The sequence below is a fragment of the Pinus tabuliformis genome, chromosome X (assembly GCF_031772625.1).
Source record: "Pinus tabuliformis cultivar Carrire ecotype Pingquan chromosome X, CPIR1, whole genome shotgun sequence".
Classification (NCBI taxonomy): domain Eukaryota; kingdom Viridiplantae; phylum Streptophyta; class Pinopsida; order Pinales; family Pinaceae; genus Pinus; species Pinus tabuliformis.
The window spans coordinates 61285894-61298872 of record NC_142308.1 but is presented as its reverse complement, the minus strand read 5'-3'; the positions used below and the strand labels follow the sequence as shown (position 1 = coordinate 61298872).

General features: G+C 40.1%; 2 pseudogenes; both read left to right on the top strand.

Annotated features, from left to right (window-relative positions):
- Positions 1–7925: 7925 nt before the first annotated feature.
- LOC149138325 (protein DJ-1 homolog D pseudogene) lies at positions 7926–8342 on the top strand (annotated as a pseudogene).
- Positions 8343–8799: 457 nt separating this feature from the next.
- On the top strand, positions 8800–10040 carry LOC149138324 (mannosylglycoprotein endo-beta-mannosidase pseudogene; annotated as a pseudogene).
- Positions 10041–12979: the final 2939 nt, after the last annotated feature.

The following is a 12979-nucleotide window of genomic DNA, read 5'->3' as shown; positions in this document are numbered from 1 at the left end:
TTAGCTCATAGCTCATCTTATCATCCTCAATCTGATGGGCAAACTGAGATAGTAAACAAATGTTTGGAAGGATATCTTCGTTGCTTTGTATCTGATAAACAGACACAATGGGTCAAATGGTTGCCTCTGGCTGAATGGTGGTATAACACTTCCTTCCATACAGCAACAAAAATGACCCCATTTATGGCACTTTATGGGTATCAACCACCATCCATCACATCATATTTAAGAGAAAATTCTAAGGTTCAGGCAGTGGAACATCACATCGAACATCAACAACAAGTCCTCCAACTCTTAAAGGATAACCTCGTGTTGGCACAAAATAGAATGAAACAACAGGCAGATCAACATCGCAGTGAAAGAAGTTTTGATGTAGGTGATTGGGTATTCCTACGGCTACAACCATATAAGCAAATGTCCCTAAAGCAAGCTAAGAAGGATAATAAATTATCACCAAAGTATTATGGTCCGTACAAGGTGTTGCAAAAGATTGGTACTATGGCATACAAATTGGAGCTTCCTGCAGCTTCTCGATTGCACCCAGTTTTCCATGTTTCATGTTTAAAGAAGGTTATAGGTGACAAGCTCCCAATTCAAACAATATTGCCAGAACTTGACGAGGAAGGAAAAATTATATTGGAACCGGAAGCAGTCACAGAAACAAGAACTCGACAGCTACGAAATCGATCAATTTCAGAGTATCTTATCAAGTGGAAGAACTTATCCGCTGAAGATTCCACATGGGAGGATGAGAATTTTATGCAGAAGTATCCAGAACTACTCAAGCGTTGAGGACAACACTTTTTTGAAGGAGAGGGGCATGTTGGGTCCCTATAATACTAGTGATTACCCCATTACTATTGTAGTTATACCCCTTATTTATATTGTTGTGCCCCTATTACCCCCATATTGTTATTTCTGTGCCCCATAGAATCCCTCTATTGTTATTTTTGTGGCTTTATATTATTATTGTTAGGTCGGCTGGATTATATTGTGACTCCTTAGACTCCTATATATAGAAAGGAGGTTTTGTCATTTGTATCATCCAAGAATTGTTCATTTATGTAATGTAAAGGAGGTTGCCCCCTCGAAGAGGCTGAATTCTAAGGCGTTGATCTATCTTTTCTATCTTTTCTTGAGCTGGTTTCATAACAGTTTAGCTGGGGTGTGCATCATTTACTTGTTTACCACCTCTTGAGTTCCATAACTTTTTTTTATTAATTTTTAATATAGATTGATAGTGTATTTTAGTTTACATAATGTTAAGTGTATTATTTTGTGTTATTGTTATTATATAGAAATTTTAATGAAATGCATGTTTCATCTTTACATATGAAATCCATGCTATAATAAATTATCACCAACTACATGTAAATGTATAAGTAAATTGCATTGTAAATTAAAATTCATTAATTTGAGTTTTTGTTGATCTATATGTTATGAAGTTACAATTAGAGTGTATGGTACATTGAATTATAACATTTTTCATTGTCTTAATTATTATCATGATATATTCTATAAATTCATTGCCTTGTATAATCTTGCATTTTAAGGCATATTTATGTACATTATTGCATACGCTTTTGCACTAACATAATGCATAAATTTGGTTATTGAACTATGGTTGACATTATTCATTGTCCAAACAATATTATCATCATAAAAGAACAATTTCCATATGTAGACAAGGTTACCTAATTTCAAGATATGGATGTAAATTGTTGTTACTACATCTTCTGTTTTGGTAAATATAAACCAACTTTAATGGAGGTGGTGTGGTGATGTAAGTGGATAACAAGGTATTGGGGTTTCTAGATGGAGGTTTTTATTGCATGGACTTTTATGGTGGCTTGAGTAGAGGCCCATATTTGTGCCTTTAGGAATGTTTCGTATCTTTGCAAGTTCGAAATTGTTGAAATAGCTTGTATGATTTTGGCTCCATAGTGCTTGATCAAGTAGTGAGAAAAATGGAGGGTTTATATTGTCATTTTGTTCTCAAATAAGGGTCTCTAGTCTATGGATTACTCTCACATGGTATTGCACAGTGATTTGGCATAGGGGCAATGCTTTGGTGGGATCTTCTATACCGTGGCTATTGGTAATATAACACTAGTAGAGGTGGGAATAGTTTGAGGATTCTATGACCTAGACATGAATGATGGTAGAGAGTTAGGTCTCCATTCCAACATTACTCTTGTTTCTTAGTATTTACATGCTTATATCTATGAAAGATTGTGGATGGGAGTTTATCTCACACTGACCATATTTAGGCACTATGTAGTCTAATAACTTAGGGTGACTCAAGTACTATCATTTAGTGGTGCTTGTGTTGGATTCAATGAATTATCTCATTTGGTGGTTTTTCATACACACATTTTGTCCTCTTATGTGTTGTGATACTTGTCCCCTACATGGTACTGCTACACTTAAGTGGTTCCCTCATTTGTGAGTTTCTTGATTGAGATTGCATGAGCCTTAGTGTTTTGCAATGTTAGTGTATTTTCATGTTTTCTTGTCCTCCTTTTTCTTGTTGTTTTTGGATGGGTTTTGAACTCTAAAGATTAAGCTATGTTGTAAGCACTTTTAGTGTAATTAAATGTTGTTTGTGTTAGTGTCAGTCTTTCTAGCCTTCCTACAGTGATCAAATATGCTCTTACAAAGTGGTCTCAGAGTGTCAAGGTCAAATTTTGTCATTTCAGTGAGTCTTCAAGCAAAATTTGGTCACTAGGCATTAGGTCTAGGCTTTGCCCAAATGTCAGTCCATGTCATCATTCAGCTGAGCCTATCATCATTCAGAGGGTTGTCATTATCATGTCAGTGTCTAATGAGTCTTTTTACTACTTATTCATGCTTCAGTTGTGCCTAGGCAAGGTCATTTCCCTCTCCTAGGGTTTTGAAGGCAATTTCTCTTGGACGGTCAAATCATCGGCAAAAATTGTTTCCAGATGTTCATACACCTTCCCCTATCCTTCATGTACCTTATCAAATGCTTCCCATCACTGAGATCCCCCAAATTCCTCATTTTTCCACAAACCCTAGTTTCTAGCTACAACCTGGCAATTTTCTAGGTTGGGCCTGTGTTTTGCCCTTTTGGACCCCTTCCCCTCACTCAATCACTGAGATTCCACTTTCCCCTGCTTCCTAACATCCCTCCTCACTCCCACAAATTTCCCCAAGAATTTAGAAGCCCCCTATCCCCTTCATCTCGCTCCATTTCGACAAAATTCCTTGCTTCACACATCGGGACAAGTCGCACTCAAATGATGTTCCAGAGCAATCAAAGATGAATTTTGGAAAACTGAGAGAGGTTTTTTCTCATAACATGCCAAAGAAGAAAAACCTCCTTCACTTTTTTCACAGGTGTCATGATTTGAGAAAAATGTCAAGAATACCGTTGCCTCAGGAGAATCAAAGACACCTCTGAAAGTGACCTTGGGAAAATCAAGTTTTCTCCTAGCTTGGTTGGCCAAATGATTTGCTTGATGGGTAAAATGATAACTAGACACAAAGAGCTTTCCAATGAGCTATCATGAGCTCAATTTGGGGTTGAGGAAGGCATTCAAAAGTTGACTGCAACAGCACTCTTCTTTCAGGCAGCCTCATTTGGCACTTTTTGACCAGTCTTGGGAGATTTGATTTTTGACAGGTCAAATCAACTCCAAATTGAAAAATTCCAGTTGGGTTGGAAAGTAGACTCAAATACCTTTCCAACGAGCCATCCTGCGCCCGATTCCGACACCGGGAAGGCCTCCAAAAGCCTCCTGCAAAAGCGCGACCCGTTGGGAGGTGCGCGACCCGTCAAGAGGCTGCCTGCAGTGTATTTTTTCAACGTGCGCGACCTGTTGGGAGGTGCGCGACCCGTTGAGCCAGTCTGCTGCAAACTTCAAAAAATTTCCCTAATCTTCTTCCAAATCACCAAATTTGCTCGAGGTAGGTGCTCTAAACATGGATTCATTGCTGTTATGAATGGTGGATGTCATGGGCATGCGTTTATGATCAAAATTTTGCAAGTGGAACTCTTTATATGGCTGCTATGTTCATGACCAAACTGTGCTAGGGTTTGTGTTGTTTCAAGTTACTTTTCCCTTTGGTTGGCTTCCCTTCCTTTCCCTATCACTTACACTCATATGTTCATCTCTCTTCCCATATTATTTTATAAATGAAATGCAAATCTTTCCCCATCCCTAATGACTAAAAATGTAAACCCTACCCCTTTCCCATAACATTCAGAGGATGGTGCCCATGTTGCAGAGGAAGACCCCGGCCCAGCAGTACAGGAGCCTTTGCCATTATGGTTTGATTCAGCTTATAGTCTCTCATCAGTTGACTCAGCAGGGCATCTCATGGGAGGAGTTCATCTCCCGTGAGTTTTTCACAGTGCCACCTCAGCCACATCAGGAGGCTATTCATGAGGAGGGAGGACCATCTCAGCAGCCTGATGTTCCCATCACCCGACATGTCAGCTCCACTCCTATGGTCACCTATCAGAAAGGCCCAAGGGCCTTATTTGCAGCAGCTAGGCGAGTACTATCTCCACAGCAGGTGGAAGGGGTCTCGCCTTCATCTTCGGAGCAGCGAGTGTTATCTCCACAGCAGGTGGAAGGGGCCTCGCTTTCTTCGCCAGCACAGGTATTGCAGAGGGGCAAAGAGCCCATGGTTCATGAGGATCCGGTGATTGATCTTGAGGTCAGTTCTCCGAGCCAAGAGGCAAAGGAGATCATTCAGCAGTTCCGGGCCGAGAATGATGTTTTGCAGCGGAGACTTGAAGGTGCCCAATGGACCATCACATATCTAGAGCAGCGGAACACACAGCTGGAGGAGGAGAAGGCACTTGATGAGATTTGGAGGATTCGTAGTGACCGAGTCCTAAACCGTAGGAGGCCCGGTGACCCATTGCCTGTTGACCGGGAGTCATTGCTTATTCAGGAGAATGCCCACTTGGAGAGGCTGTTGGCCAAGGCCAACCAAGACAAAAGGCTGCTAAGGAACATGAAAAACCATTATTGGGCTAGGATGCATGTTTGTAAAGCAAAGATGAAAATGTTCCAAAGAAGATTGACCGAGGCTCTTAAGAGGAAGAAGAAGACCAACCCCCTCCGCATCTTGGCCGAGGCTTCTCTCACTCATCATGACACTCACTAGCCTCTTCACAGCACCAAGCACAAAATTTTTTGGGAGTTTTGGCTCATTTTTGGCATTTTTGGGCAATTTACAGGTTTTGACTTCTCAACGGGTCTCACCCCCGGTGAGACCCTTTGTCACCGTAGCTCCGTTTTGCAAAAACTCAGCATTTTTGGATTTGTCATGCGAAGCTACATATGCCCATGCATTACCTTGAGTTTTCATGGAGTTTTGGGCCTCCAAAAGGTCAAAATACAACCAAATTTTGACTTTCTGCCCCTTTTTTGAGCTGCAGAAGTAGTCTTGGGAGAATTGACTTTTGATTGAGCAAATGACCTCCAAATCCAAAAATTCCAGTTGGGTTGGAAAGTAGACTCAGAGACCTTTCCAACGAGCTATCCTGCACCTCATTCTGACACCGGAAAGGCCTCCAAACAGAGCTCCAAAGTGCGCGACCCGTTGAGGATGATGTGCGCGACCCGTTGAGGAATTTGTGCCAGATTTGACCAGTTCAGCCCAGAATTTGCAATTTAGCTCCAGTTTGACTTGCTGAGGTCGATGGTGGTCCTTTTGACTGTACTTGTGGCACTTTTTGGATACTTTTACCCTTGTTTTACTCATCTAGAAGTTTCTCTCATGTAAAAGGGTAAAATTGACTATATGAACTGGTTTCCAAGTTTTTAGAGGCAAGTTGTTTTGACTGCCTATTTTGTAGTGCTTAGTTTAGAAGTTGTTCAAACAGCTCCTAGGATAGTGAGCTCGACCCCTAGAGGTGGGGAAAGAGGTTAGATCATCTATATTATGCACTCTTTTGCTCATTTTCATGGTTGGACTCTTGAGGGAGGAACTATCATTGTATATTTTGCTTGTATCTCTGCAATTTTTGGCTAAGGAAGACTAGGGTTTTGCAGTCATCTTTGGGATTCATGTGGACTCATTGTGTTGATGGTGTGTCTCTTCATGTTATTGTAAGCTTTGTTATGTGATTCATTTCCTTTCTATACTGCTGCATATTAAACAAATGAAGTGATAAAGTTAGAATTCATGCGTGCATGCTCTGCTTTCAAATTTGTTTAATTTCTATGTTTTCTACTGTCTAAAGAGAATTCAAATCCATTGTTTGCTCTCTTTAGCCTTCTTATCTTTCTTCCAGATCATCCATTTCAGCTAAATACATCTACACAATCTCCTACCTTGCCCCAAAGATTTCCCTGCAGAAACTGTGTCCAATCCCCGCACCCTAAATTGCAGTTCCTCAATTTGCCACCAAAAAACCCCAAAAACCCCCAAATCAACCTTCAAATCAGTTTACTAGCCTAATATCAGTGTTACCTTGATTGGTCATCTCTTCCTATTGAAAATTTACCGAGATTGACCGGAGAGAGCCTTCTCCTGCCTCGTACGGCTAGCTACGAGGCTGAATGGTTTGATGTAGCTTTGAGATTTGCCTTTTCAGCATGAGGTGAAATTTCACACGCTAACATACTGGCGACCATACTGGGGAGAACATTCAACTTGTTGATTGTCTTGTCCCAGTACATGCAATCAAGGTGCAGATCTGATGTTGATGGTGGACAGCAGTCAGACACTTATGCAGGCTGAACCATTCACCTGGCGACTCCAACTCGATCCAGACATTCCAACGCATGCTGATCTGTTCATGCAATGGTAGGGTATGTGGCAAACCCTGCACTTTGTGAAGCTCTAAACGGAGTTAGAGAGTGGTTAGTGGATATTGAAACTAATGAAGAATTTTTCAGTGACTTCTTTCAAAGTTTGAAATCTCCAGAGTTCTCTCCTGAAGCTAAAATTGGTGCCTGTGAGTTAATTGTTGAAAAACTTGAAAAGGAGATTCAATGTTTAGACGAGCAAATTCAGTCATATGATTTCCAAGACCCTAAAAAGTTCTTGGAAATCCTTCCACATTCGCAACAAGAAATAACAGATTTGCCTATAGATGTATACATTGACAATGTGCAGCTGGAAGTATGCATTGCAGAGTTGGGGCAGCCAACAGAGTCCGGCTTCTGTGATCCTATTGCGGCATATATGGACATATTTTTCAGTTTGATTGACAGATCAGGCTGTATTTTCCGTGACCAGGCTCAGTATGTGCATGAAGGGCTGCCAGCAACTGCATCTGTGATTTCGTGGCAGCATTCTCAAGCGGCTTCATTGTCAGGTTTACTTGAATGGTTAATTTGGCATTTTAGTATTACCTGATCTAGTGTTTGTACAGCAGATTAGAGTAGATGTTGTAAATAAATAAGCAGCCATACGGGCAGCATCTTGTTTTAGTTTGCTTGAAGATTGTTTGAGTTCAGTTTCAGTTTGAAAATAAGTCAAGAGTTGTGTTGATGATGACTCCATTGCCCAATGGGTAGAGGCACTGTCTGCTCTCCCAAAGTTCTGCGGTTCTTGGCACCTCCACGGAGCGGCAGCTGCCATCCCAAGTGGAGCCGATGTTAGACTCCGTCTCATGTCAGAGATAGATTCTTCTTCAAAACCCTGTTTTGAAGAAGAAATCATTAATATGTAATTTGTCATGATGTTCTATAGCTCTACAGCTCTTCAAATGACAGTGTTTTGATGTGGATGATGAGACAATCCCTGCAAAAGTTAGACATGGATTTACATTCTCCGCAGCTGATGAACAAGGACTAGACCATGCATTACTATAGAGAGAGGCCAAATTGGTGGCTAGCAAGAGCAAGAGCTCAACAAGCCCGCATTCTAGCTTCACTCGACAATCTGCTGCAAATTCATTTATGTTTTGATAATATAACAATTTGAAGAAAACAAACATGACTTATTCAGAACTACGAGGCCACTATTTTGTTTTGACAGCATCTTTCGATGACATTGATGCAAGCATGTATGATGGGTTGATAGTTCCTGGAGGAAGGGCACCCGAGTACCTAGCTCTAAATGAATTTGTTCTTAAATTGGTCAAGCGGTTTTCTGATTCAAACAAGCTCATTTCTTCTATCTGTCGTGGGCAATTGATTCTTGCTGGTGCAGGTATATTGAAAGAGAAAACATGTACTGCGTATCCAGCTGTAAAGCTTGATGTATTGCTTTCTGGCGGTGAATGGTTAGAGCCAGAACCTATAACTACGTGTTTCAGAGATGGGAATTTAGTGACAGCAGCAGCTTGGCCTGCACACCCACAATTTATCTCTCAGATCATGGCATCATTGGGAATTAAAGTGTCGTTTTGAGGAGTTGTGCGCATTGTCTGTAAACTCAATTTCTACTCCGTGTGTATAAAAACTACTATGCTGTAGAGGACCACTAGATATAATAAGTTGCAGTTGCAGTGTAAGTTGATGTCTTCATTAAGTTAACATAAAATAAAGGGATCAACAGGCAATCAAATGAAAGTGGCTCAAAATATCAATCGGTCTCTTTCAGCCCTGGGGGATGTTATTAGTGCACTGGCTTCTGAAGGGCGGCATACAGAAATCACAAGCTCACGATGCTTATGAGTGATGCACTTGGTGGCGATGCCAAAACATTAATGTTTGCAAATATATCCCCAGCGGAATCCATTATGGATGAGACCCATAATTTTCTTTCATATGCTACCCGAGTTCGCTCAATTGTAAATGATGGCAAGCGCTGGACAAAGCCAATGGTTCTTACGGCATCTCTCTTCGCTTTGGCATTAGATTTGTATTGAAACATCATTCTATGGTTCTCTGGCTGCCATTCCTTTTGGCACTATGGGTTGGAGGTAATGAGCAACACCCACCAGATGACATCAATGCAGCTCTAAAGAATGACTTGCAGCTTCATCCTTATTCGAAGTCCCCTGACATTGGAACAAATTTAATGAATTCACATACATGGCCCAAAGCCTCTGAAGATCCTAGCCGATACCTTGATGGAACCCGTGTATACATACAAGGATCTTTATGGGATGGATTTGCCAGTGGAGATGGAGAATTTACAGATGGCCCCTATAATATCCAAAATCCAGAAGACTTTTTCAAGGATGACTTTTATAAATATGGGTTTAATCCTGAGGTGGGTTCTGTAGGTATGCCACTTGCAACCACTATCAGAGCAACAATGCCTCCAGAAGCATGGCAAATTCCACTGTTTCAGAAGCTCCCAAATGGCTACATTAAAGAAGTGCCAAATCCTGTTTGGGACTATCACAAGTATATCCCATATTCTAACCCTGGAACGGTCCATGATCAAATTGAAATGTATGGAGAGCCAAAGAGTCTGGATGATTTCTGTGAGAAGGCACAACTTGTCAACTATGTTCAATATAAGGCACTTTGGAAGGGTGGACGTCAAGGATGTGGACAAAATACACAGGTGTTCTAATTTGGAAAACCCAGAATCCATGGCCGGGTTTGAGAGGTCAATTTTATGACTATTTTCATGAACAGACAGCAGGATTCTATGGTGTCCGTTCAGCTGCAGAACCAATCCATGTGCAGTTGAATCTGGCAACATATTTTATTGAGATAGTGAACACAACATCAAGTCCCCTGTCAAATGTTACAGTGGAGGTCTCAGTATGGGATTTGGAAGGGACCTGTCCATACCACAAAATCAACAAAAATATATCAGTGCCATCAAAAATAACACTTCCAGTTTTTGAAATGCAGTATCCAAAATCACATAATGCAAAGCCGGTTTATTTTCTTCTCCTCATGCTTCTTGATACATCAGCAAAACCTTTATCGAGGAACTTTTATTGGCTCCATTTGCCAAGTCATTCTCTCCCTAATGTTGAAGATCATGACAACCAACATGAGCCCATTAGCATCGAGAATAATTGTGAATATGGAAGTATGAATGTAGAAGAACCTGCAACGGAGACAACAGAGGGATTGCGTTCAAGGGTGTCAAGTTTTTTTTTAGAAAGAACAAAAACATTCAAGTGACAGAGATAAAAGGGGCTGGGGACATCTGGAAAGAGCAGTCTTTGCCGTTTCTCATTCAACAAAAGCCGCAGATGCCTGAAAGCGTAGATTCATGTGTTAGTTTCATCGGTATCGCACCATGCTCAACAGATATGCCCATCATTATTGGATAAGAAAGATTCTGTGTTCTGGCAATTGAATACTCCGGCATTCAATTCAATATGCGGTGGATTTACTCCAGATCAGCAAAATCTTTTCCTAAGTTCGGTAAAATGGCCAACGCATTGCAAGATGGCAAGATTTGGGGAGCAGTTGCAAAATGGCATATACGATTAGATTGCCTATATCTTCAGATTGACACCTGTGAACGCTACTTGTGAAAGGATGCGTTATTCCATCTCAGCAGCGCCGATCGTTTTTTTTTAGTTTTATATATTAATAATGATAAAACAAATCGCTGATTTTGGGTCGATTTGTTTTAGCAGCATGTATTTATTATATTAAAAAATTTATTTGTAAAAGATGGGAGAGTTAGTCAGGGGAGAGTTTCTGAGTGCTGAGTGCTGGAACAGAGCTTTCAATGTACAGTTTTCTGCAGGGATTTTTAATGAAAATTTCACAGCTCTAACTTCTGAGATTCATGTGGTATGTTAATTTAGCATAAGTTTTCCCTTTGTCTCATATGTAAACTGTTATGTTTCATTCACCTCATGATCATTTCTAATTGAGCAAATGAAGTGTTTAGGTAGAATTCATAGTATTATATGCTCTGCCTATAAGTTTGTTCAATTCAATGTTTTCTTCTGTTTGACAAGGATTGCCCTTGTCAGCTCCTCACCAGTTTTGCCATCCCATTTAAAAATCTAGATTTGATGCTAAATTCCTTGCCTACCTTGCCTTAGTCGTCAACCTGTGTTGTTCATTATATTTCTCTGTTTGAAGCTGTGATTTTTCCCATGCAGCCCAGAAAAACCCCATTATTTAATTAAAAACCCCAAATGAATCATTCTAATCAGTTTACTAGCCTAATATCAGTGTTACCCGTTTGGTCATCTCATCCATTGAAAATCTACCGAGATTGACCGGAGAGAGCCTTCTCCTGCCCCGTAGGGCTAGCTACGGGGCTGAATGGTTTGATGTTGCCTTGAGGTTTACCTTTCTCAGCCTGAGGTGAAATTTCAAGTGCTAACAGTTTGTACGACCAGTTATTGAATGTATGCTTTATTACAATAAAAAGATCTAACTCTTTTTTGAGGGAAAAAAATATAAAGAAACTCATATTAACCAAGAGAGAAATCACATACATCAATATATATGGATTGACATTTTAATTTTGTTAAGGGGTTCCCTAATGCTAATTTATTTACGTATTGATCTAGATTGGATGATTATATTGTTTGTCGTCCATCTCAATGCTTTTAGAATGGAAAAAGTGGAGGAATAAACTCACAATGCCATTTTTATAGGTGGGACCTAGTTTGGTAAATTGGGGTCTAAAACCTTTTGAGAGCATTTTAAGGCATCAAACGACATTTTTTGGGGAGAAAATTTTTCGCTTTAGCACCACACCTTCTTTTCCTATTCTACACATAGAGACCTTTCCAAAAACACAATAATCACCTCAATTGGAGTTTGTATGCAAAAGTTATGCCACTTGGAAGTTGACCTTCCTGTTTTTTCCACCCTAATTCAAGAGGATGCCACATATGTTGAATTTTGTAGCTCTGGTCGGTCTTCATAAGTCAGATTTCAGCCCTTGAAAAATATATGTAATGAAAAATGTAAGATAATTTCAAAAGTTTTTTTTTGAATTTCTAAAGGTTGAATTTTTGGCTCCAAATGACAAGTTGGCCCCAGTGAAGGGATGCACCCATTTGGGCTCTTGAAATGCATATCTATAGGCCATTCTTCCTACTCCACAAGGCATGAATTTGGATCATCTGAGGCTGAGAGAAAAGGGTGGATCTAAGGAAGAGTAAAAGACGAATTTGAGATAGTGGTCTGACGCAAAGTTTTTGGGTATACAAAGCAGCAAGACCAAGATTCTTGGGCATAGTAGGAGGCCGAAATTTGGTCCTAGCAGATTAGACTAGGGTGAGTTCATTGGGTAGCAATTTGACTTGTCTAAGTGGCAGTTTGACCAGAGTTGTCACTAGTCAATTTGACTTTATTTTTAACTTAAAGAATTAGATGTATCTTTGTTGAACTAAATATAAGGTTGTTGGGTTTTTCCCCATGTGGGTTTTCCCAAGGTCAAATTCTTATGTCTCTTGTTTGGTTGTCTCTTGATGATCCTACTGTCATGTAATTTCTTTATGATGAATTTAAATGCAAGAAAATATTAACATAAGAAATCATAAGAAGTAATTATCAGTTTGAAGCGTTAGAAAATTGGAAAGGCACAAAGATTTCCTTATACTTGATAATTACTTGTGACGTTCTTGACTTCTTATTAGGTTTTCTTTATATCTTCTGTCTTTTAGTTCATCAAGCAATTACCAAAGCAAAAGACATAAAACAATGGGCACTAGATATAGGCACTATGCCAGGGAAAAACCCCTCTCGAGGGGAAAACCTAGTCAAAATTCTCTTCCTTTCAATAGTATTATTTGAGACTCTTCACCCTAGACAAAGACCAAGCCTTCCCTCCAAACCAAGTCAAGCTCCCAGATCTTCGATCTCTCTTCCAACAATTTTGACTATGTAGCAGCTTCCGACATCAGGCAACTTTTGGCATCAACGAAACTTGAAAGACTTCGATCTCCCAAACTAGGGCATGAAACAAAGAGAGAGAGAGGCACCAAAATTTCGTTTTTCTTCTTCTCCTTAGATTCCACCCAACTCACACTTCCTTTTGGCTTCCTTAAACACACTTCGCACTTTTACGGCTTCCTAAGAGATATCGAACTTGCTTGGGATGAGATGCTCCAAACGAATTCGACTTGCTTCTATTTATAGGCTTCAAGGGAGGTTGA